The sequence below is a fragment of the Tyto alba genome, unplaced genomic scaffold (assembly GCF_018691265.1).
Source record: "Tyto alba isolate M040663 unplaced genomic scaffold, T.alba_DEE_v4.0 Super-Scaffold_1000006, whole genome shotgun sequence".
Classification (NCBI taxonomy): Eukaryota; Metazoa; Chordata; class Aves; order Strigiformes; family Tytonidae; genus Tyto; species Tyto alba.
In genome coordinates this window covers 8,909,495-8,933,911 of record NW_024881272.1, presented here as the reverse complement: position 1 = coordinate 8,933,911, position 24,417 = coordinate 8,909,495, and positions in this window count along the sequence as shown.

The window sequence follows — 24,417 nt, the reverse complement described above, 5'->3', positions numbered from 1 at the left end:
GATGGTAAAGTCATGCTTGACTTGTGTAGACCCAATAGCTGCCCTCTGTGAAAGAAAAACTGACTGACACCATTAACAATAATGGCATTATGTTATACACCAAATATGTCATGTTCCTTATTTAAAGGCAAGTCCTGAAAGATTCAGTCTTCCAGTTCAGCTGAGCAGAATTGAAGCCCTAATAGAGTGGTTCAGCTTGGCACAAAGAACTAGAGCACAAGGAGTTCTCCTTTGTTACTCATCCCTCCACATCTTTCAAGCTATTTTCGTTACTTCCCATTTAAGTGTAAACTTTGCCTCCTTCATGTCCATGCTCATGTTGTAGCACTGCCCAGGCTTCTCCACAACTGAGCTCTGCCATTGTTTTTATTCAAATCCAATTTTACCAGTATGGCTTTTGTTGGGTTATGTTTGTTTTCATTTCTACTGAAAGGAAGCGATAGTCATCTTTGTGGGAAGAGAAAAAAAAAAAAAAAAACAACACAATCTTTTTACTGTCCTGTGAATAAGCATGGAAAGAAACTTCCCTGAAGAGTGTGGGCTGAAAAGATGTATTTCCTCTTTGAGTTGAAAATTAAAATTACATGTTTTGAAATAATTTGGCTTTATTAAATCTGCTGCTATTCAGTAACTTCTTAACAATCCTCAATATTTATGTTGTTTATTCATTATTGGAAACCATAATTGGTCCTACAATTTAATAATAGTATGATCCAACATGTGGTTGTTTTGTTTATGTTCAAATAAAAAATATTTTTGCTTCATGAAGCAATACCAAAAAGAAAATAGTTTTATTGTAAATCTCAAGTAGAGGAGCTGGCAGTCTGCTAATTCAGTGAATTTCTTTAGTGGTGCGCTTAAAAGATTCATCCTAGTGGAGAAACTTGGCATGTGGGATACTTCCAAATTAGTGGAAGAGAAGCATTATAATGCCTACACATAGCTCACATTATAAAACCCCCTTTTGTTGCTGCTGTTTAAAAGGAAGGAAGGAAAATTGCATTGCTTTAGATACAGATCACTGACAACAGAAACATAACCCTTTGCGTTCGGGGTCTGTAGGTCCTGTCAGCCAGGGATGTCAAAAGAATTTTGCAAGGCATCCATGATGAAAACTCAAGCTTGGTGCAGGCTTGGGAATCCTTGCAGTTTCAGCAGAACTTCTGCTGGGGAAAATGTTTACATCTGTGCTGAACTACATTAATTTATTTTGTCTTTTGAAAGGTCAAAATAAGAAAGTGAGTCTGCAAAGTTCTCAGCTGTATTCATTTCCTGCCTGCCCCACGGTTATATGGCCGGCATCTCTGATTAGTCCTGTTTACATGTTACATACATCACTGTCACAATTAATCTACAGGAAGCTGGTTTCTCAGTTGAAACACTCAGTGTTTACAACGAGCTCTCCACAAGTGTATAGCAATGACATCAGTGCTCAGGAGACAATTGCGTTTTAATGACCAGCTTCCGGAAGTGCTCACCTAGGACACTCACATGCATTTTAAAATGTGGGTTTTTAGTGTGGTATTCACAGGAAATGCTGAAGGCAGGAATGTACTCTAAATCCTGCCCCAAAATATCCTACTGGGGTTACACACTACTGGACTTATTTCTGTCTCGTAGAAACCCAGGGGGATTCCTCACAGGACAACCTGCTTTTTTCCAAGAGAAAAAAATTATCAATCCATGCTAACAGTGCAAGCAACAGCAAGTATTGAGCTGAGTGTTTTCTGGTCCTTCTGTGAAAGGTGTGGGAAAATAGAATGGAGAGACTATTGCTTAATCACGCAAGAGGGCTGTGACTCGGTCCACGAATATTAGCGATGAGATCAAACTGCCTACAGCAGACAAGAGAATAAAATCTGGTTTACATCAGAACCGAGTCTGTTATCAGTGAACTACTATGTGGTTTAAGCAGAGCTCTCATGTTGTATGTCAGGCATGTCCTCACGCTGCTTTTCCAGTCAGATGATTTGGGAATATCTCAGGGATGCTACAGCACAGGTTGAACTACTGGGGTGGGTGTTGTTAAACTTCCATAGTGCAGAACTAGGGAAGCCATAAGGAGCATTTTGTATTAAAAAGGCAGCTCTGCAGGGAAGAGGGCTACCCCAGGGCTGGGAGAGCACTGAGAACAGGTTTTGAAGGTCACACCTAGGTATTTAGGATGAAGTTAGGACCTAAGAGTTTAGGTTCTGTAAAGCCACCCTTGATGGCTGCAGTGTTGCATAATGTGTTCCCCTCAGTATAATATGGCACTGATACAGATACACCTAATTCTGCCTATTTAAAACACAGCTAAGATTTGTGCAATAATACTTTCTTCAGTTTATATGTTATTATGTTTTATTCATTGTTATTTCTTCCTGACACTGCATTGTTCTGGTGTCCTGATTTAGCTGATGTAAATAGTCCTAGGGTTTACAAAGCAGTATGGTAGATTTCTTATTAGAACAGTAAAAAAAATTGGTATCAAAATTTTTAAAAATTAGTCTCTCAGTCCTCACTAAATATCTGAAGATTTTAAAGCTACCAGTCACTTTGATTTTTCTCTTCGGTAATTACCCAAAGAAGTTCACCACTAAAATTAGATATAACTTAATAATAATGGCAATTAAAATTTGAATGAGTATGATATCTTCAGAATGACTGAGAAATTTTCCAGGAAGGTTCAGCTATTTTTGAGGATTGAGAAAAGCTGTATTCTAAAACACAAGTTGGGGCAATTTTATTTCTTAGATGAAAGTATTGCCATGGTAGTTTCCTTCTCCTCTTCCTAATCTGTTATAAATCTTCTGTTATGAGGAGTCTGGCATGAAGGCAGGGACACTCATTGTCAGTATTCACCAGCCAGTCATAGTCTCTCTTCTTAGCTAACACCAGAATTTCCAACAAAAGTCTTCAGTTATCAAGAATAAGAATAAGGGTAACAGTGGCTTTCCGAAAACTGCCATCCAATTTCTTCTTCAGATTTTCAAGAAAAGCTTGCTGCTTACCTAACGCAGTAATATGCAGAGGGTGGTGAACCTTATTAAGCCTTCAGAAAAGCTTCAGGCACAGTAGAGATAAAGCTCTGCTCTAGTAAAGTACTTATGCATATGTTTAATTTCAGTCATGCAAGAAATCTTATCTGATGAATTTGCTGTATTGGTTTGGAGACTATGTGATCTGGCTAAGACCTGAGACATTCTGGGACATAACAGGGGTGAACAGCAACATAAGAAGAAATGAAACTCACTCTTCATTCTGGACTCTAGGCAGCAGTATGGATTTTACGAATTCTTCACTGTCACCCTTGCTGTCATGTTCATGACAAAAGACCTTGTCATTTGGGCACTATCCATTTCTCGATTTTTTCTGGCTTTTAGCCCAAGTCATGGCGTGCTTCATTACTACAGTTTTGATTTGATACAGTCCGCAGCTTTTGCAAATGTTGACCTTGGCAACCTCTGGTTTTCACACCAGCATCTAAACCTGACTCTCATCAGGTCCAATCTCCTGCTCCTTTCTTTCTTGTCTGAGTTTCTCTGTCACAGCTAGAATAACTGGAATCACAAAAATAAGTTTTGCAAAGCTTGTCAAAAATACTTCCTCAAAAGGGAGGAAATTTGCACTTTCAGTATGCATACCAGGAAGCAAGCTATTCTAGTCTCTCTGTTGAGTAAAAACAGGTAACCATTTATCAGGTTATACTGTCAATTTGATAAACATAAAAATTCTAATAATTCTGATATTGCTGTGGTCACCGAATCTAATACAAATGTTGCATTTCATCTGTTGCCAATCAGCCTAGATTGCCTGAGGATAGAAACCGTTGGTCAGAAATATGTCCTTGTGGCATGTATGAAATAATTTCTGTTTCAATTTGCAGTCACCACAAGTAATTTTTTGTAATTCCTAGGAAAGGTCTTCAGACTGCTTTGCCTGATCCACAAGCACCTTTAAAATCCTAACTTTAGAGATTTGTCACTGAGACTAAGACTTTCTTTTTTCTTTTCTTTTCTTTTTTTTTTTTTTTTTTTTTTCCCAGCATGATCTCTAAGTTTGAAATCTTTGCTTTCTGATGACCAACTTACACCCTGATTCTGACAGTGTTTGATGTATCTTCCATGTAAGGTGAGAATAGCCACACGGGTGTCCGGGTCTCTCAGCACCAAAATAAAGCACCTCAACTGATGGGTTGACAGGGGCCACGACTGTCCCCGTGCTCCCTCTGTTGGAAAAATTCTGACATGTCCTTTCTCTTTTAATTCAAAAAAGTGGACATCAACGGCCCTGCTGGAAAATCAAGGTCCCAGGTATTTTCCAGTCAAATCCAGAGGAGCTGTGCGGGAGCGCCAGGCACATCCCTCTGCCGCTGGGATGTGTCCTTCCCTCCCACCTAACACCGGGCTGTGCCTGAGGTGGCCCAGCTGAGGGTTTGGGTTGGTTCAGTTTGGAGTAGCAATATACAGAGCAATACACTTAAGGACTAAACTAAGAATCAGTAAAATACTCTGGTCTTTTGCAAATGTTTTGCCTAGGAAGTTCTCTGGTGAAAGGAGTTAGTTGGTTGATGTGGGTTTATTTTCCGGGATAGACAGCAGCGCCCGGGCCGGCCAGGCCCGTTTCCAGCGCGGGGCGCAGGCTGAGGCGCGGCGATGGCGCGGCTCCCCGCCAGGCCCACCGAGGAGTGCAGGGCCTCAGCCCCCGCCACCGCAGCGGGCCGCCAGCTGCCGGTGAGCGGCGCGGTGCACCGAGCGGCTTGGGCAGCGGGGTTGCTGAGGGCACCGGCGGCGGGAGCTCTGCCGGGCAGGAAAGGGCAGCCAGCGAGGCTCCATCCCCCAGCTTGCCGCCCAAAGGCGTCAGGCTGTGTGAGTCGGCCCATGGCAGCGCTCTGCCTCCAGGCTCACCCTGCTCTCATCTGCCTCAGGGTGTGTGGGCTGCCGAGCTGCCGTCTCAGGGGGTGGTGAGGCCACGGATCACCACAGAGTTATAAAAATAGTGTTCCAGACACTGGGTTTCCTGCAGCGAGCGCGTGACAGAAAGCCCTGCTCCATCAGCTGTTGCTGTTTGTTAACAGTTACCCTGGGTTGGGGTAGCTGTGATCAAGGGCGGGCAAGCTGGGCTTCCTGGCTCTGCTTGTCCTACTCCTTGTACTCACCTTCTTATCATGCTGTATTTCTTTTCTGGAGGTGATTTAGTCACATCCTATCCTGTTTCGGTTTTCGCCAAAGTTTAGAGCTCACTCTGTGACCAGGGCCAGACCTGCAGCCAGGAGAAAGATTAGCTAGCGAGAGTTGAATACAGCCAGGCCATGCCGGGGTCGGGGGGGATACACCCCACGTGTCCATGATACACCCCAGCAGACCCCTGCCGCGTCTCCTGGTGGGACAGTCGGGTGGCTCACATGAATCCACGGGCCCTGTGTTGACCCTGGCTTCAGGTTCAAGCTTACAGCCCATGTTCCCTGATGATCTACCTGGTGAGCTATGGGAGAGCTCCTGTGAGCAAGGCCTCTCCAGCACCTTCAGTTTTGCTAACTGGTTCATACTGACTCACCCCAGACACAGGCCACCACGTGAACTTCCTTGTCATCCGCCTGGGGGGCAAAAGAGTTCACCCCACTGTCTGCAAACTCAGACCATCAACCCTCAGTTTAAAGATCATCTGCGTTGGAGAACCCTTCTGTCCCTGCTGAGAACGACCAGGATGTTCTTATCACCTGCTCAACCTGTACATTGCTGCTTCTGATGGATCTCTGGTATCTAGAGCTGGGTGATCATGCACCGGTTTCCCGGTCACCCTATTCCATATCAATAAGGTTTCCATATCACCCTTTTCCCATCAATAAGAAATCCCTGTTTGTGTTGAGGGCACATGCCCTGTTTGTTTCTGCTACTTTCACAGCAGGGCTGTGCAGACGTGGCAAAAGACACAACTGCTCTCTTGTTGTTTGTACCTGGGATCATTATCTAGTCACTGAGTGCGTGCAGGAACCTGCATAATCTCATCTGCAAAAAAAAAAAAAAAAAACACAACAGGTGGACTGTGAGCTGGGGTCCTTTTCTGGCTTCTGAAGAATCATTTGTCACTGCTTTACCTCTGTGCTTGCCATGCTGCATTAATTTAGCCAGAGTCTCTCTGATGGTTATCTGAGCAGAGCTGGAAACAGGGAACCCCAGAAAGTCCTTGGGGCAGAGCCAGAGCAGACACTTCAAAGTAAAACCCCAGGCTTGAGCCTGTAACACATGAGGAAAAGCCTCTTGTGCACAGGTGAGCCTCTCTGAAGTCTCACTCAGGCTCCTGCAAAACGTGCTTCTTTTCAGGTGACTATCTGCACTTTCTGCTTGTCGTCACTTGAGGGCAGTTAAGCTCATGTCAGGCCTTGCTCTAGCTAAGCATGATTTGATCAAAAGTTAGCTGGAAAATGATATAAAATCCAGTACAAACAAGGAAATACTCATGGCTTTGCAGCTGGCTGTGTCCAGACTGTGCCAGGGAAGCTGTAGTTTGTTAATCACCATCTTACTGGGTGGGAGAGGGTGCTCTCCCTTCACTTGAATCCCGCCTACTTGAGCAGATCAGCTGGTGCACCCTAAGGTCACGAGTGCTAGATATGAGACTATCCTATGGTATTTCTTGACACACTGTGTCTTATGCAGGGCTCCAACTCTTGGACAGAAGTTGCTAGCAAACAATGTTAGTCACATGAAAAAAATAGTTGTCCAGTGACCGGTCCACCTCTCAGTGTTTAATTGCAGCTGAATGCCACAGTGATAAGAGGAAGCTGAGTAAGTCCAGGCAAAGTTACTTTCTTGAAGAGGATGGAAATTTTTTATCTCTCATCCCTAGTAGGAGTGACTTAGTGGCTTTGTAGGGACACTGTGTTGGGCATATGTAGACACACAAAAAATGAGCATCAGCACTCCCCGGATGGAGGGATGCAGTGTCCAAGAGAGAAGGCCAAGGTGTGCATAGAGCAGTGAGCCTTCAAATCACAAGTGCGGGGTGAAAACCGACCCAAACAAAAGTGATGCTCAGTAGTGTCTATCTACCCCATGACAGGCACCCAGCTGACTGTTGTCTCCTTGCTGTCCTTCTGTCAGTGGTGGTAGTCCCTACGACATGCCTTCCCCTTCCTTAGGAGACATTGGAATTTTTCTCCTGAAATTTTTCCCTCCTTCCATTAGCAGCTGTGAGCTTTGTGAATAGACATGTAGGTGACAGATGCGCACAACTCCTGTCCCTGGATTTAATGATCAACACTGTAAAGAAGTGTAAGGTGAAGTGGTCCATCATTGTCTGAACTGACAGCAAAAGAATGAGCAATATTGCTGTAGCCTTACAAAGGTCTGAGAGGCTAATTAGCCAGGGTGATGGCATAGCTAATTGGACAAAGCTGAGTGTGGTACTGGTTCAGCTGTCTTGCTGCTCTGTGCAGGTAGGAAGCCTTCTTGATTAAAGTTAAACTACTTCTAGGTCCTCCCTAACATGCCTGATTGAGATTTCCTTTGGGTGGGACCCAATGCCACCTGATCCATAGAAATTATTCAAGGCATCAAAGCTGTCCTTGCTTGGACCAGATGGGTCCTGGCTCCCTTCCAGCCTCAGTTGATCTGTGATTCTGAGCTCACCAAAAGGACTCAAGAGTCTCCCTCAAAATAAACCAGCAAATTGTCCTCAGTGAACCGGAAAATTCCGGAGCAATAAACAGCATAAACCCCATTGATCTTTGGCTCAATCCAGCATAGCAATTGAGGGAGTTGTACCTTGGACTCCCCACCAGTTTGCTCTGGGACACACATTCAGGGGGGCTGCAGGTCACTGGTATGAGGGGGAATGTGCACGGCTCTGCCTGGGCCAGGTGCTACAGCTGCTGCCTCTGTGTGAGTAATCGGCAGAGATGCGTGTTTCAGGGAGCAGCTGTTGAACAGAAATCGTGGAGGGTCATCTAGCTAAAGTTAAAGCAGAATCAAAATACAAAACATTCTCCAGAGCAGATGTTTTGCTGCTGCCGGGCTGTGCTGTGCACACCAGCAGTGGGCAGTCGAAGTCCATTCTGGTGTCCAACCTGCACGGTGGGTGGGAGGCTGGAGGGGTGTCCCCAGCAGCCAGGGGAAGGTAGAAGTTTTGCCTTGCGTTAGAAGATAGATTTCCCCGTGGTCTTAGCACTGCCCTGGAAACTACCACCTGAGTGGAGTTTGCAGGTCGGATAGGAGCTGGGAAGAAGGTAAAGCAGCTCTGATTTATTTTCTGAGACAGATTATATCATTTCTTCCCTCCATGTCACAGTCCTGGGCTCTTGTATTTTTCATGCTTCATTACAAGTGTTTGTAATTATATGAGTGGCTTCAGAGGCCAATTAAGCCTTCATTTGGAGACTGCTCTGGATGCTGGAAGCTCTCCATTAGCCTGAGCTTCTGCCAGGGAAAAACACTACATTGTCTTTAACAACTGCACCAGCTCCTATCTGCTTAATGTTGATTTTCCTATTAAGTTTAGCTGATACTTTTCTAATTGTGTGAGCTGGGCCTGAAGCCAGGTCGGGTGACTTTTGCTGGCTGCTTTCTAGGCTGAATCAGAGATGAGCAAAACCCTCACAAACTCTTCACTGTGCACGTGTTCAGTCACATCTAAACAGCGGCCGTTCTCCCCAAAACTGACTCAGGCTTTTATCTGTGCCCCCTGTGTTGCTTCCTGAGGCAAGCCCCACACAGTCAGAAGATGTGGGTGCTAGAGAGCATACTCACCAGAGCACCAGGGGCCTGGCACTGCATGCAGCTTACCCCATGAGGGGTACCAGAAAGGGTCCCATGGAAATCAAAGGCCAGCCCACATCTCTGCTTGTGGATGAGCCATGGACCAGGAATTATTCTGTTGGTTCTTTGGGGCAGACGATGTAATACAAACTGCCCAGGAGGGAATATTTACAAATAGAAGGACTTGTTATATCCACAGGTCTGGGCATTCACCTGGTGTGGAAGGGAGGACACTGACACCATGGTAGGGTAGGACATCTCAGCCACCCTTTTCAAGCAGAGTGCTGAGGGATGCCATTCATCTGCCGTGGATGTGCTACTCACGAGAGGGTGGTCTGACAAACCTACAGGATCAGTCACTTCTCACTGTGGTTGAGGCAGAGGTGTGATGTGGACCACCTCTTCCCCCACTGTCTAACTGGAGAGGTACCACCCAGCTGCAGGCTGGGCATCTGCGTCCAGGAGCTCTCTCTGGAAGCCTTAAGGAAAGACGAGATCTTTTTCTTTTGGGAGCAAGTGTAGAGGCAACATCCAAACAGAACATGTGTTGTATCATACCGGCAGAAGAAAGGTTGCTTGTTCTCTGAAAGTCTTTATTAAGCCATTAATAGCAGATGACTGACATCTATTGCTGGAGGAGACCCACAATCTATGCATTAAAAGTGTATCCTTCTCAAGCCTTTTCTCTCATCCTCTGGTTCAAAAATATGTATGATAACTTAAATGAAATTCAAGCAAATGTGTAGATTTATTGCTGACTAGGGATGAAGCTAAGCACATATGAATATATTTCTTAATTGAATTGCATATTCTTTAAATAAAAATGGTGAGGCACACAACTTAATAAAAAAGCATATTTCATTTGAATTTGCTCTGAGTAACGGCTATACTTTCAAATTAAAACATCAGTAGAATAGAAATCACTAGGTTTGAATTTTTCATTTTAGAAACATTGCTATATTTTAATTTTAAAACCCTTGCAGCTCTAATACAATTATTACACACTGTTTGAGTTTTAATGCCTTATTACATCCTAACACTGAAAAATGCAAAAGAAATTCACTTTGTCTCTCAGCAGCTTATGTTTGGAGCTGATTTGCTTCTGCATGCAACAGCCCTGTGTTTCCAGCGCCTCACAAACCTGGCTCTGGACATGGCTGCAGCCAGTCACTTCACAGGGAGCCTGGGCCAGCGCTGTGTGACAGCACCCAGTGCTGGCCAGGGCCCCCAGGGGACAGCAGGCCACCAGAACTCACTGATGGCCACAGGACCACCTGTGGTTGCCACACATGCTTGGACTGTGTGGATCACCAGGTCTCATCCCTCAGACATTTTGGAGCATTTGTTTTTCAAGAGTTTATTCCTCTACTAAGATGTGATTAAGAAAATGAGAAAGGTTGCTGACAATTTAGATGTTTAAGATAGGAATTAAGGTTGGGCAACAAAACTCATCATTATTTTCTTGAGCATAAAAAAATAAAATTTTAAAAATGGCTATATGACAGGTTCAAAACCTAATTCATCTTGGAATTTCTGGCAGCAAAATGTGCTTCCTGCTTAAGGTGTTTGGTACACAGAAAGGAAAATTTAGAGCACTTGAAATTTGCTGCAACACAACACTAGACATCCAAACAAGTCATTATTGTAGATGGTTTCCTGATAGCATAAAGAAGCAAGAGGGAGCCAAGGCTATTTCAGAGCAAAGTTGAAATCACTAATTGACTTTTACTCACTGGGAAAGAAGATGTAGCATGACAAACAGCTTTGTGGTTTGAATCATTAGAGACTGAGGAGAGAGTTGCTGGCTAATGGCACTCTACTGAGCAGAAGTGGCTGTGTTAGGATTGCTGTGAGTGATTTGCAAGATGTGCTCATAAAGCACAGGAGGAGTCAGCAGGACTGACTGGCTGACAGCAGGCAAAAAACAGGGCCGTGGAGGGATGGGGCTGAAAAGGATCAGAGAGGAATTGGGTAACACCTCATGGTTGCCTTCATCTCTGGGATGAGCAGTGCTGCACAGCTCTGCTTGGGGAAGTCAGAGGTGGTTCTGCCCACCTGAAGAGCAGGCCAGAGCCCTGAGGGCACTAATAGAATTTAGTTGTCCCAATGAGCCTCACCTGGGCCCTCACCCACACCCTCTGCTCACAGACCAGGAGCTCTATTTAAACAAAGGCTTTGGGCATTAGTTCTCTCCTGACCTGTGCTGTAGGTAGGTTTATTCCTAACCTCATCTCCTGCTCCTCCTGAGAGGTGCTCCCTAAATGTCCCCTGCCCTGATCCATCCTCAGGCTGTGGATTGACTATAGGGTTTTACTTTGTTTACACCTATGTAGCCTGCCCTGCTCAGGTGGTGCCCCTCAGTGAGGGCATAGCCTGGGCTGGGGTTATCCTCAGCTCCTGGCTTGTCTCCCTTTATGGAGCATCTCTACTCCTGCTGCTTCCTAACACAGCATATTTTGCACTGGGGCTGCCTGGGAAGGTGCCTGGAAGGCTGATGAACTGCAGTGGTGTCACCAGACAAGCCCTAAGAGGGAGTAGCTGCTCTTCTGTCTCATGGCCTGTCTTCTGGAGGAGGGGTGTCTTCTAGCTACAGCAAATGCACTTGTTTTTTGAAATAATAAGGTATGAGTCCAATGCTCCTTATTTCACATCTTATGCATCAGGGCTTGTTCTAGCTGCTGAAAGAAGTGAGCTCAAATAATCCAAGGGTCAGTTTTCTAACATTAGACTGGAATTGTCTTTATTTACTTTTGCAAGCTTGGCCAAGGCTCAAGGCACTCTGATGTTATGTATTCTTCAGTAAACGCAATTAACTGGAAACTCAGAAACACTGATATCATCTTTTTTCTTGGGACTGGTCACTGTGAGCTGCTTTCTCCAGCCAGAAAATCAACTTATTTTTCCCCAGGGTTGCAGAGTAGGTGGAAATCCATTTGTCTCAAAACAAACAAACAAAAAGTTAATAGGTTTGATGATGCTTACTGCAGTGGTCAAAGGGTAGCTAAGCTTGGTGAGAGTGGGAAGGTCTGGATTGCAAAAAGCAGCTGCGCTTCCACTGTTGAAGATAGGTTGTACAGAACCAGTGGGTGACTGCTATCCAACAGCAGTTCTGTGTTTGTCTGAGGCAGACAGGTGGTATTGTTAAGAGAAAGACATACTGTGCACTCAAGATTTAACCAAAAACCTTAGATGTGGGTATCAAAACTGAACTTTAGTCTCTTGTTTTATCACCTTCTCGATAACACCCTCCTGAAAGAATGCAGCAAGGACATCTAGAGCCTGCCAAGGTCCAAGGCAGAGGCAAATAAACTACATTTGTAGTAGGAGCTTTTCTGAGTGGTGTTGTAAGCCCTTCCCTAGGTGATCCAGTCTAGTACTTCATGATCTTACAGCTGGAAAAATCTTGTCTGTTGTCTAATCTAATCCTTCCTTGCTGTAACTCAGGACAAACATTTCTTGCCTTAACCAGCATGGGCACACTGAACAGTTTATCATCTTCCTCTCTGTAACTGCAGCCTTTTATGGATGTGATGTTTAGGTACTTCATGTATTGTTACCCTGTGTCCCTTTGGTCTGCTCACTTCTAGATTGAACAAACTCTCATTCATCCATTTTGCCTTATAAGTCTGTGATCTGGACTCTCTCCAGTTGGTCTACAGCCTTCCTGAAGAGCAGCATCCATCTTCCAACCTCTTACTGAACATATGAATGAGACAGAGGATATTGGTTATCCCATATATACACGTATAAGAGATTTGTGACCGAAATATTAAGGATGAAGTGCAGTCTGAACTGAAATGTGTGTGTAAACAATGTCGGAGAAACAACAAAATGAGGATTAAAAGAATGACCTGTGCTGATAATGTAGAGCACTGCTCCCAGAGCTGGGTTCCTAGGATGCCATTCCTGGTTGTAAAACTGAAGAATGTGTTTATGGCATGACCAAAAGCCCTGCGCTCTGGTGAGGACACAGCACAGACAAGCCATCAGCAGAAGACCCCCACATCCTGCCCAGGGAATGGCATCGAGGTTGCAGCAATTCACATACCATTGATTTTCCTGACAGGCCACCAGGAAAACAAACGTGTCCAGACTAGGAGAAGCAGATAATTCTCAAAACTGAAAAGTTTAGCCCATGCTGTTGGTATCAAGAAGGGCACTGTGTACAGATTCAACCTGGCATACCTGGCTTTCTGCACATCCTGCATCTTGCCCTGCTCTCAGCAACTTTTTCCTTCCATTCCTCCAGAAACGTCAGGCTGCCCCGGACTTTGCCGTTCTCCCTTTTGTACTTCCAGGACTTCTGTTCTTTAGTCTCTGTTGGTCCTCCCCTGCAGTCTGTCATCTTGTTGGTCTTGCGAACCCTTCATTCTGCTACTACACCCCAGGTTTTTTTTTTTCCCTGGCTGTCACAAGTTCACAGCTACCTGCTGTCCTGTGCTTTTGGCTGTATAGTCCTGGTCCTGCTTCTCCGTGCACAGTTGTCCCAGGCTGGTGGCCTTTTACCTCCTGAGAAAAACTTTATCTGCTTAGCTGCGTAGTTGATTGAAAGCTTCTGTATCTCATCCATTCATCTTGTGCTGACCTTCAGCAGACTGCCTGTGTGGATAGCACACTTCTCTCCCTCCCTTCATTCCCTGTGCAGACTTGTTCACATTATAATTCTCCAGCTCTTCCTCATTACCAAGGCTGTGCTTATGCTGCTTATGAGCCCTGTACGTGCCAGATTCAGCACTGCTGTTCTGTGGTTGAATATTCAGAGATCCTGGACGGATTAGGAAGGGGGAGGGTGTTTCCACCCAAGCCCCTTGGAGGTCTGACCCTGATGTACTTCCAGCTAAACGAAGTATTTACTTCACTGAATTGTAAACTCTGGGTAATTGGGCCAGTTATTTCGTTGTTGGAGGATAGTTGGGATAGTTGAGAGAGTCCTATTTCTGCACCAGTACTGAAACAGGTTTCCTGAAAATACATTAGCAGCTGCAGAATACAGAATTAGGGCTGGATGAAAACTGGATGGAGTCTTGGCTGGGAATAGCTTCCATGTCTCTATATAATAATGCCTGAGTGTGTACTGTGGGTCTGTTTGGGGTTCAGGGTCTGTTACTGTTTTGTTGTGATAACGAGCAGATACTGTTAGACTGAAGGATTTGCTGTAAAGGTCTGTTGATCTCAGGCTGGGAGTAGCATGTCTTCTCCCAGCACTCTCATGAACAACTCCAGACAATAAATGAAAGGGAAATTGAAGAGTGGAGAAAAAAAAAAAAAAAAAAAAAAAATCCTTCCGCTCTTAGAGCTGTCCCAATTCCCCTTGGAGCCTCTGCTGCCCATTACCTTGTGTGACTCATATAGAACAAAGACAAGCAGGATTTTAGAGCTCATTTCTCTAAAATGTGAGCCCACTTTGGTCTCTGTTGCTGACAGAGTCCAACCTGCCTCCCCTAGTGGACTGATGGGTTTTGGACCAAGTGCAGATATATTAGAGAATTTAAAAAGCAGTAAAACAGCACAGTGGGATTCGGCCTCTATTATCCAGGAGCCATAAGTAAAGGCAATCCACAGCTGGATGCAGGAAAATGGAGAAAAATAGAAGCAAAAATCTCTCCTGTGAACACTAGATTTCATGCAGTGGAGTAACTCTGTTAAACTTGGCACTATCACGTTGATGTACCTTGGCTATGAAAGTACATGATGTGGGTGTTACCTGTTGACAGTGCCCATTCCATCCTAATATGAGTATCATGGTGTGAAGTCCTTTTGACAGAACAGCCCTGGAGATGGGACACCAGGCCGAAGATGCTAAATTGGAGTATGCTGGCCTAGGGCAGTGAGCTCTTGAGCAGGAACAGTCTGAACTTTCACGAGAAATACCTTGAGCTATGCTTTCAGGGGTTATGGCACTGCCTGAGCATGGACCCACTCCTTTCTCCATGACTTTTCTTACTTTTTGATATTGGGATGTAGCTAGCAAGACAGCTGGCCTCTGTGCCTCCTGGATTGCTTCCTTCACATCTCATTGATCAGAGGCTGCTTCAAGAGTTGCTCACTAACCCTCAGACAAAATCCTGCTGGATTTTTGCTTGATACAGAAAGAGCCACAATCTTCACTGGGAAGCTGGAATGGAGCAGTTCTGCAGACTGATGGAAGCATGGCCAGGATGGTGCTTTTAGATTATGCTACCACAGAGTCCCTCAGCATAAGAAGGATATGAGCACCGGTGATTAGCGGAGAAACCAGGCTTGAGGGCTTGTTTTGATTTCTGCTTCAGTCTTCCAATCTAACACACATAATGTGCATCAGGGAGCAGGGTAAGGAGACACTTTGTTCTCATATCTTGCAAAGTCAATCAGTTGCATAATATGAATCACAGAGGCAGCAGGAACGTGATCAAGTGCAGAGAAGGGAAACATCAAACGCTTTATTGTGGCTGTGGGGAGGGGTGAGCCAGGCCTCTCTCTACCCAACTTATCTTTCCCAAACTGCCTTTGAGCCTGTTTTTCATCAGTTGCCTGTCACTCTAAATACAGCTCAGACTGCAAGGTAGCTTCCCTGGAGCCCTCATCTATTAGAATAAGAGAGGTAAGCACCCCCAAAAGCCTCTGGAACGATTCAGAGAGTTTAAATTAGCCACTTCCTCTGTATTAGGCTCACAGCGGGGCAGGGATTGCTCAGGGTCTGTGTAGTGCTGGCTTCGTGCTGAGCAGGGCGTGGGTAGAGCCAGCATGCCTTCAAGACAGGGGAGAGACAGCACCAGGGCAGGGTGTTACCCTGGCCCTTTGACTCAAAGGACTGAACTCCAAGCGGGGAATGGCCTCTTTTCTTAAGATATGGCTTAAACTCGGAGCTCCTGCAGCTTGCAAGAGGTGTCTAGGCAGCTAGTCTGGTGCGGTGCAAGTAGGCTGGTTTCTATGTACCCCTCCCCGCTCCTTCTGAAGCTGGGTCACTGCACAGCCAGGAGGACCTGTCACACCATCTGAAGGAGTGTGAGCATCAGGGATCCAGGTGCCATGGTAACCTTTGCTATTGGCTGTTTCCCCTCCTGATCCTTCTACTTGTCTTTCGTCAACAAGTGGTTAAAAATTTTACAAATCTGTAGTGCTTATTCAAAGGTTGAGCTGCAGATGTACTAGTCCACATCAGAAGGGACAGACCTTCTTTGCAGAGGCACAGAGCAGAAGTTGCAACATCCTAACTGAGGGTGAGCCTGAAAATCCATATGCGTTTTTGCCAGGGTCTTTCTGGAATAAATGCTTCATTGAAGCTTGATGCTGACTTAAAATGACAGATGACCAGTCTGTTCCCTCCCAGTGCAATGTTTGCCGCAATGGCATACCAGTTGCTCTGCACACCTGCTGGCAGCTAAGCCCCACATATTTTGGTTGAAGGAAGCAGGTTTACAAGGTGGATAGCAGTGAGGTATATTGAAGGGAGAGGGGGCAAAAAGAAATCAGTTCAATATGAAGACTTCCAGGCATCTGCCACTGTCTTAGGCAATTTCCCTCTCTGCCTAACAAACAATAAGAGCATTTGCTGTTGAAAGCTGTGGGAACCTATAATGACTGTGAGGGGCTTCTGGGCTTTCTTGCTCCACTTTGTAAATTCATCTCTCATCCTTGTTATTGTAGCACTATTTTTAGCTGCTCTTACTCAGAACATAAGTGATTCTCCATTATGAATCTCAAGCACAAGATAACAATACAGACAGTTAGGGATGTAGCTAAGCAGAAGGGTCATGCTGGAGGCCTGTGCCTGGCACAGCTCCCCTAGAGATCCCGCTGCACTGTCCTGAAGCACCAGGTCACTGGTTTCAGCTCTCCATGACCTCCCTTGCAGGGCAGCAAGACCACTCAGCAAGTGCACGTGCTCCCTCCAGAAACAGCTGAGCATCCCTGGAGACCCTTGGCTGTTGGACAGTGTTCCCAAGGATTGTCTTGTCCAGATGCCATGGGATGTGTCCTCCTCCTTCCCAGGGCTTCTCCTCACATAGTTTCCTGCCTGCTCTGTACATTACTGACCACTCTTCTCCTTTCTTCCAGCTCTCATGACCTCAGCCTTTCTCATTTCTGGTCAGCATGGCTCCATCCTATTCTTCAGCCTGGCCCTGTCCTCTGCAGGCACCCCAAGATGCTGGTGCTCATAGAGCAAGGGAGGGATACAGCTGGGGTCTGCTGGCAGCAGAGCACATCTCACGGAGAGGAGGTGAATGCAGAGTACAGCGTGGCTGTGGCATGAGTCTATCATAGTGGCAGAGGGAGAGGACAGGCAATGCCCAGGGAGGATTTGCTGGCTGGTGGGATATTGGGCATATTTTTATGGGCATCTAGTGCTCTGTGTAACAAACCAGGGTCTGTGCCTGGCAATTGTTTCCAGGTAGGACAAGCGTGTGAAATTAGGCTGTGGCAATCTCACGTGAGATTGAGGGAGAAGTTTAGCTGGACTGACTGGGACTGCAGCATTATTTCACAAAATGGGGAAGCACAGTTTGTCAATACTATCCTCACCAGAGGCTAGAAGTTTCCTACAATGCACAAGTAAGATAAACATTCTGTACTTACGGAATATAAAGCACTTTGCACATGATGGCTGTCTATTTATACTGTGATAATGCTGAACAGTAAAACTCCTTTCAGAGCCATGCGTGTCTTTAGAATGAGCTTGTCTCTCCAGTGATCAGGAACAGTACCCTGGAGCTGAACATACTTGATCGGAGAAAGTCCAAGTCCATAATCTACCGTTATGGCTTCAGCTCTGAGATTATCCAAGGCATCATCTCCTTTGACTTTTTGCATTATATCCTTGGGACCACAAGTTTTCTGTGGATGACAGTTTAAGGATTGCTGCAATAGGTCTTGGTCAGATTTCTGTGTGATCCAAGTGATCCTGTGAGCCCATATTTTTTCCTTCTGTGTTGAAACATTTCTAGCTGAACACCAAAGCACAAATGTGCCTGGGGATAGCAGCTTGCAGGAGTCTCACCTGCTGAGCCAGTAATTGCAGTCTTTAGCATCCAGCCTGCATACAGAATACCAGAAAGATAGGCGAACATGGTTTCAGAGAGACAGCAAGATCTCAGCCATGTGCATCCTGCTGAGAAGTTCAGAAGGATGAAACGTAACAACACAAAGCACTTATTTCTTTTTTGGAAAAAACAGAAATTTCTAAATGATGAAGCATTAAATGTTGTCACTCTCAGCATGATGCTGTGAGCATCAGCTGCAGGGCATAGCCACATATCATGTGCCATAGATTTTGCTCACAGCTCTCTGCTTTTTTTTTTTCTCTGTGGCACAGTGAAGCTCAGGTCTGCTTGGATTTTCAGCACTGCTGCAACATAAATTTTAAATAGCAAGAGGTCTTAGTAAAACAGAGCTCACTGAGCAGTGACTGTTTTCCAGTAGTCTTTACATGTTTATTACATATCATATGCATTCCTGTGCAATCAGGCTCTGCAGCAAGTGACTTTTTCCCAGTGTAGCAATTCCACGGTTTTGCTACATTGGATGTTTGCCACTTGCAGTTTCATTCTGTCCAATGCACCTCTAGGACGCAGATCAAGGAACTTCAGGCTAGGTTCAACTGTTTTCAGTGAAGTTTCATTTTGCCTCTTCCTTTTTGCGATTTCTAAACTACCTGCACATGAGGGATGAGTGATCCATTGAATACCTAGCACCTTTCAGGATTGCCCTTCAGGCTGAAGCCACATCAAGAGCATTTACTTCTACTCTAAGTCAACTCAGCCATTGTATGCAGCAGGCTAGCATCACGCAGCGCTTTTGAATGGATGCTGTTTCTCTGCTGCAGGTGCTTGTCCTTGCTTTTGTGTTTCTTTAGCCTGCAATCATGATGCTCTGCAAGCCCAGCGGCAGACTTGTCAGACATCACCTTTTAAATAATCGACATATCCTTGAGACAGGCATTGACAGATGCTTGCTGCTTCCAATCTTTTGTAAGCGGGTTTAGAGAATTAAACAAATAAACTGTGACCGGAGCAGTAAGCAATGTGCTTTGGTTGCTGAGACATGACCCCACTGACAAAATATCCCCTGGGCTTTGCACTTCTGAACGAAGCTCTAGCCTTTATTCCTGGCGTGGGCCCTTGTGGTATGGCAGCTCTAATCCTGCTCAGCTGCCACTGGAAAGATAAGAGGGAAGAAAGGTTTATCTAAGGTCAAGACAGTAGATCTTACTAGATCTTCAGTGACAAAAGATTTAGATTTGCAGCCTATAACTTCACATCATCTAGTGATTGCCTAGGTAGAGGATAGCTCAATCATATTAAAAAGTTGGGCTTTTTAAAGCTGTAGAAAAGAAGTCACTGCACAGCTGGGTTACTAAGGTGCAGAAGGCATGAGGAGTGCTTTTTGTTGTACGCTGTACATAAAGGCATCTTAATTTCTGATGCATCAGCCTTCTTCCTGCCTCCTCCTCCCCTGTACCTTAGGGTGCATTTGGGTGAAACAATCAGCCCACAAGTGAGAGGTCCCCAGGCAAGGTGTGCGCAAACCACTGACTGTAAGCTAATGCAGTGATGGGCCCACGGGGGTCAATCTGAGCTGGTCCCACCATCGCCCATCACAGCTCCCATCTCAGTAGGGGATCCCAGTAAGCTTCAAATAGTAAGTGCAAACAGCTTGTGAAGAAGAACACGAAGGAACACAGAATTGTGTGTTTAAATCAACAACCGCTAAATTCATGTTACATTATATCAGGTCAAAATATGGAGTGAAAATACTTAGACCTCGTTGCTGTCAAGGGTGAAATTGTCCACTGTGAGCAGACGATGGTGCATGTCTCACTGGAGCCACCTTTGCTCGGTGGGAGCAGCACCCAGCTCTTGGGTGCTGTGCTTCAGCCGGGTGTGTGGGCTGAGGAGAGGCTGGCAGCACGCAGGCAGGACAAAACCAGCTGCCTCACACCCCCAGGCACATTCCAGGGACTGAAGAAGCAATGGCAGCACTGGGGTCTGGCACTCAGAGATTTCCAGAGGAGCTTCAGGCAGAGCTGGGACACAGTGCAAGTGTCTGCTCAGTGTCCCTTGCAAAAGACTGGCAAGTGTGTCCCTGCTGGGGGGCTATGCAGCCTTGAGGATGGTCTACAGTTTTATATCAGCTAAGCGCAACTAGCTTGCACTAAGATTCCTGGAGGAATAGGCTAAAGTGATCTCAGGACAAAGAATGGTCCTTTTTCGTACATTTTAGAATAAAAGGAGACTGGAAGAAAGCCATGCTCTAAGAGGGGGTGAGCTATATAGTCACACAGCTATTAACTTTTTGATCAGTGCAGGAGCACTATTAGTGTGGCCAACAGCAGGCTCATCTGAAAAAGTGGTGGTATAATTGATACCAGCTGATGTGATTTAATGGAAAAATAGACCTTTTCTAATGAGCTTAATAGTGCTTTTATAAGGGAGTTGTGGTGGTGAAATAGGTTTATAACTGAATATGGCTTGCCATCAATATTTGGCTTAAAATGTCATAAAATCCGTATTAAATGGACTAAAAGTGGCTAAATGAGAAATTTCAAAGTGTTCTTAGTGTTGGGAAAGCATGAGTGAACAGGCATATGTTGGCTTGGTTTGTGGTCCAGTGTTATTCAAAACTTTCTTAGCAATTAAGAGGAAATGTTTAAGGGGACTGTTTATCAAGACAGGTGATGAGATGGAGATTTGGGAAATTGGAAGGCAAATTACTCAAATTATAGCTTTTTCTGTTGCCTGATGCCCCCCAAAGAACAATAGCCAGACAAAAAAAACCAAACCACACTTATTTCATTAGCAAACTCAAGCCAGGAGAAAACAAAAGCCCATTTGGGCTGAACAAAATTCTTCCTTTGATACAAGATGAAATATTTAATTCTGGGTAGTAACGGAAGAAGTAGGCAACCCAAAAACTGCGACTTGAAGCAAACAAAAACCCAACCAAGACTCTCCAAGTTATTAGGAACTTCCAAGCACATAAAAATGACAAAAATCCACTGATGCTGTAAGTGCATGTATAAGCAGAAAACACCCAAGAGCATGGGAAAATCATACAAGTTGTGCGTTTGGTTGTATAAATTGTATGAAGTTTGGGCTAAGGAATGTGCTGAATAAGTGTGCTAATGTTTACAGAGCATCACTTCAGAGAAGAGCAGGCTCACCAAGAAACTACGACAGCAAACCAAAGCTGCTTGGCCTATAATAGTTCATCTTTGCCTCATCCAAGAGAAGCAGAAATGTCACTGGGTCAACCTGGAGGTATATCTGCTTGAGAAGCTTTCCATGTGAGCAGCGACTTAACTCAGTGGCAGAAAGGTGGTGAGTCACCCTTCTCGTCAGGGCTAATTTGGGAAGAGATGCTCTCTCCTCAAAGGCTGCCTCTGGGAGCTGGTTGCGACGGCCGTGGCTGTGGTCACGCGTGAAGTCAGGCAGTGCATTGCAGAGACATGGGAAAGAGAGATTTCCTCAAACTATGCTGTGGGACAGTGTATCTGGGAATCCCAAGGGCTGGCTGGGGGACCCTGTGGGGACAAGTGTGGCCTCTCCATGCGTCTCTTAGAGAGGTCAGGCCATAGTCAGTGGCCTGGGAGAGGAAACGTGGCTGCATGCAGTGTCAGGCCCCAGCACGCGCTGAGCTGATTCATCCAAACTCAGACCTAAATGACCCTTCCAGGGCTCTCTGCTCCCAGCTCGTTAGCTGTAATTCAATCAGAGCACACATGTATGTGGAGAAGATGCAGCCCTTGTTACTGGAAAGAAATCTTACCCACTAATGGGTAGACTGGAGAAGAAATCAAGGGAGGGAGGTTTGTACTGGAAGGGATTTTGTGCAAAGAGTGCTTGGGGCTGGGGTGTGGGAGAAGCAAATCAGGGGGTTCCGCACAGCTCCAGGCCCCCTCCCCACGGCAGGACTCGGTGCCGGCGCCGCTCACATGGGCAGAAGTGTTACCAGGGCAGCAGCTCCTGAGGGGCTTCTGCAGCCTGGGGACCAGTGCTCCCCTGGTTAGTGCTTCTGAGGGGTGTGAGAGCTGCTCAGGTTCCTCACCAATGCTGTCTGCAGAGCAGATCAGGGGTCAGGTGTGTATTGGGATGGGGACGCCCATGAGAAGGATGGGCGATGCTCTCTCTGCCCAGTGTCCCCCTGTGCACCCAGGCAATTTGCTAGCCCAGTCCCAAAGTGCCTGGCTGAAGAGCGGGCCGCTGTTAGCCTCTGCAAGGTGGACCGGGGAAGGCAGCAGTGACAGGAGAGGCTCTGTCCCAGGGGCATACCCTCACAGCCCCCATGTCATGCCCTTCTCCGTTTCCAGTGACGCAAAGCAGCCGTCTTCCGTGCGCGTTCGTGCATCCCACAGCACGCCGCCCTGAGATGCGAAGGGACTGAGGCGGGGGAGCCCCACGCCGTCAGGAGGGCAGCAGCCTGTAGTGGCTTGGCTCTGAGCAATGACCGCCGGAGCAGCGTTCTCTGTGCTGCCTGCCTCCTCCCACGGCCTGCTGCTTGGCTGCAGCTGAGCCGAGGGACACATCCCACATGCACTCGTGTGCGGGGGTGAGCACGTGTGCGTGTGACGCTTTTCCCTAGCAGTGGTGGTGGGAGGGAAAACTTGATTTCACAGCCTTGTCTCTAGCTGCTCGGGGAGGCAGAGGGGGGGATGAAGCAGGGACAAGTGGGTGGGGGACAAGGGATGCCACAGTGGGAACTGCAGACATTTATTATAATGCTGTCTCCTGTGAGCCCCTGGGTGCCTACAGAGCACCCCACGGCCAAGAGGTGTATTGGCCAGGGAGCCTCCACCCCCAACCTTGCACCCCCAGCCCATCCTCACTGCTGATTTCTCTGTGCTGCAGGTGAAGCGAGCCAGAGCTGATATGACAGGCGTTAAAAACTGGCATGAGCTGCAGCTTCTCTAGCTGGCAAGGAGGAGGAGAATTTGATGTTGAGCACAGCACAGTCTGTGCCCTGGGAGAAGAGGCCTGACTATGGAGGATAAGAGTGGAAGGGGGTACTTTTGATTGGGGACCAGCTGGAGCAGCTAAGAGGGTATTAAACTGCAACAGCTGGGAACCGCAGCTTAGAGGAGAAACAGTACACAAACCCAAACTCCTCGTGCAGGGGCTAGACTGAACCAGTCTGTGTTAATGAACTGGAACAGAGGGAAATTTCAACTGTAGCAGTTCTAGAAGTCTGCATACCCAGTTCAGGGAAGATGGTCTTAATCGCAAAGCCCTTTGGGCTGGATGTTGTAACGGCAGTGTTAGAAATTTGTTATTACAGCCTGCTCGCACAAAAGTTGGGGAATGCACAAGGTGAATTGATGCTGACAACACCAGCATTATTAGAACCATGCAGTGGGCGTGCTTACAACCCACAGAGAAGTGTGACATTCCTAAAACTGATTACATGCCTATTTGTAGAGAAACTGCAGAATTTCTATGTTCTACACAGAGTTTCCCTGCCCTAGCAAGCAGCCTTTGGGACCTTCCTGAGCCAGGAGGTCAGGCTCTGGCTGCCAGGATTAGAATTTGCAGGCACCTTGACTGTGTCAGCCAGCTGAGCTCTTGAATTTCTTGAATGACTGTGCTGCAGTTGCACATGAACAGCAGTAACATTGCACAAGTTTGAGATTTAAAATTAAATTAATGAAATTAAATATTTAGCAACTAATTGATCAGTTGAGTTTTTTTCCCATTGGCCATATTCCACCCTTTGGCTTCTCTCTTCCCCAAACAGAAGACATCAGAGAGCTTTGGCACAAACTCTGCCAGTGCTCAGTCACTTCCTACAGATCCACCCAACTGCTGTCAACTCACTAACACTAAAAATACAAGGGGATTCACACAGTTAAGGTTTTATCCTGCCCTGAGCTGGAGCTGATTTTTGGTCCAAACAGTGCAGGGCTTGCAGGCATGTTGCCTCAGGTTTGGTATCAGGATAGTCACATTCATACAAAAACATTTTAAAGTTAATTAGAGCATTGCCTTTCAGCACAGTTAATGATCCGAGAGGATGCAGTATGCCGAGGCAGGTAAACTAGTCTGGGATTTGGGTCGTCTCTGCTGCTGGCTGTAGGCTCTAGAGACACAGGAGGGAAAAGCTCACCCTGCAACTTCTGCAGGTCGTGGGCAAAGTATTTAAAGGTTTCTGGGGAAAGGGAGTGCAGCAGTGGGTAGTGTGGGCAGACAGCCTGCTGCTGAACTGAAGCTTCTTTATTTCACAGTGGGAGCAAGACTTGAAGTGCAGCAGACCATATGCGTATCCGTCTGCCCAAAGCTTTCCCCTCTTTTATAATGGTGGTGCAGGCTGTGCTGAGCCGTGGCTCAGTAAGTGTCAGCCAATTCTCTCTCTCCAGAGGGACAACTGCCTTCTGCACCCTCCAAGGGCTGAGGACAAGTGGTGTAGCTGAAGTCGTTCTGTGCTCCCTTGGGGCTACAGCAGAGCCAGGCAGTGCAGTTGCCACCAAACATCCCCACAGCCAAGTGTTTCCTGGGTTCAGCCTTTAGCACTGAGTAGCCTCAATGCTGCCACAAAGTCCTCTCTGGGCAGGCACAGTTATGCCTATCGTCTTAATTAATCGTCTTCCCCTGGAGACTTGGGGACTTACGAGTCCCAGGGTCTGGCTTTTGATTAGAGGCAAATGAAAATGGAGAAGTAAGGTGTTGCAGTGACACTCATATATCTAAGGCAGTTGTGTTGTCAACCTCCT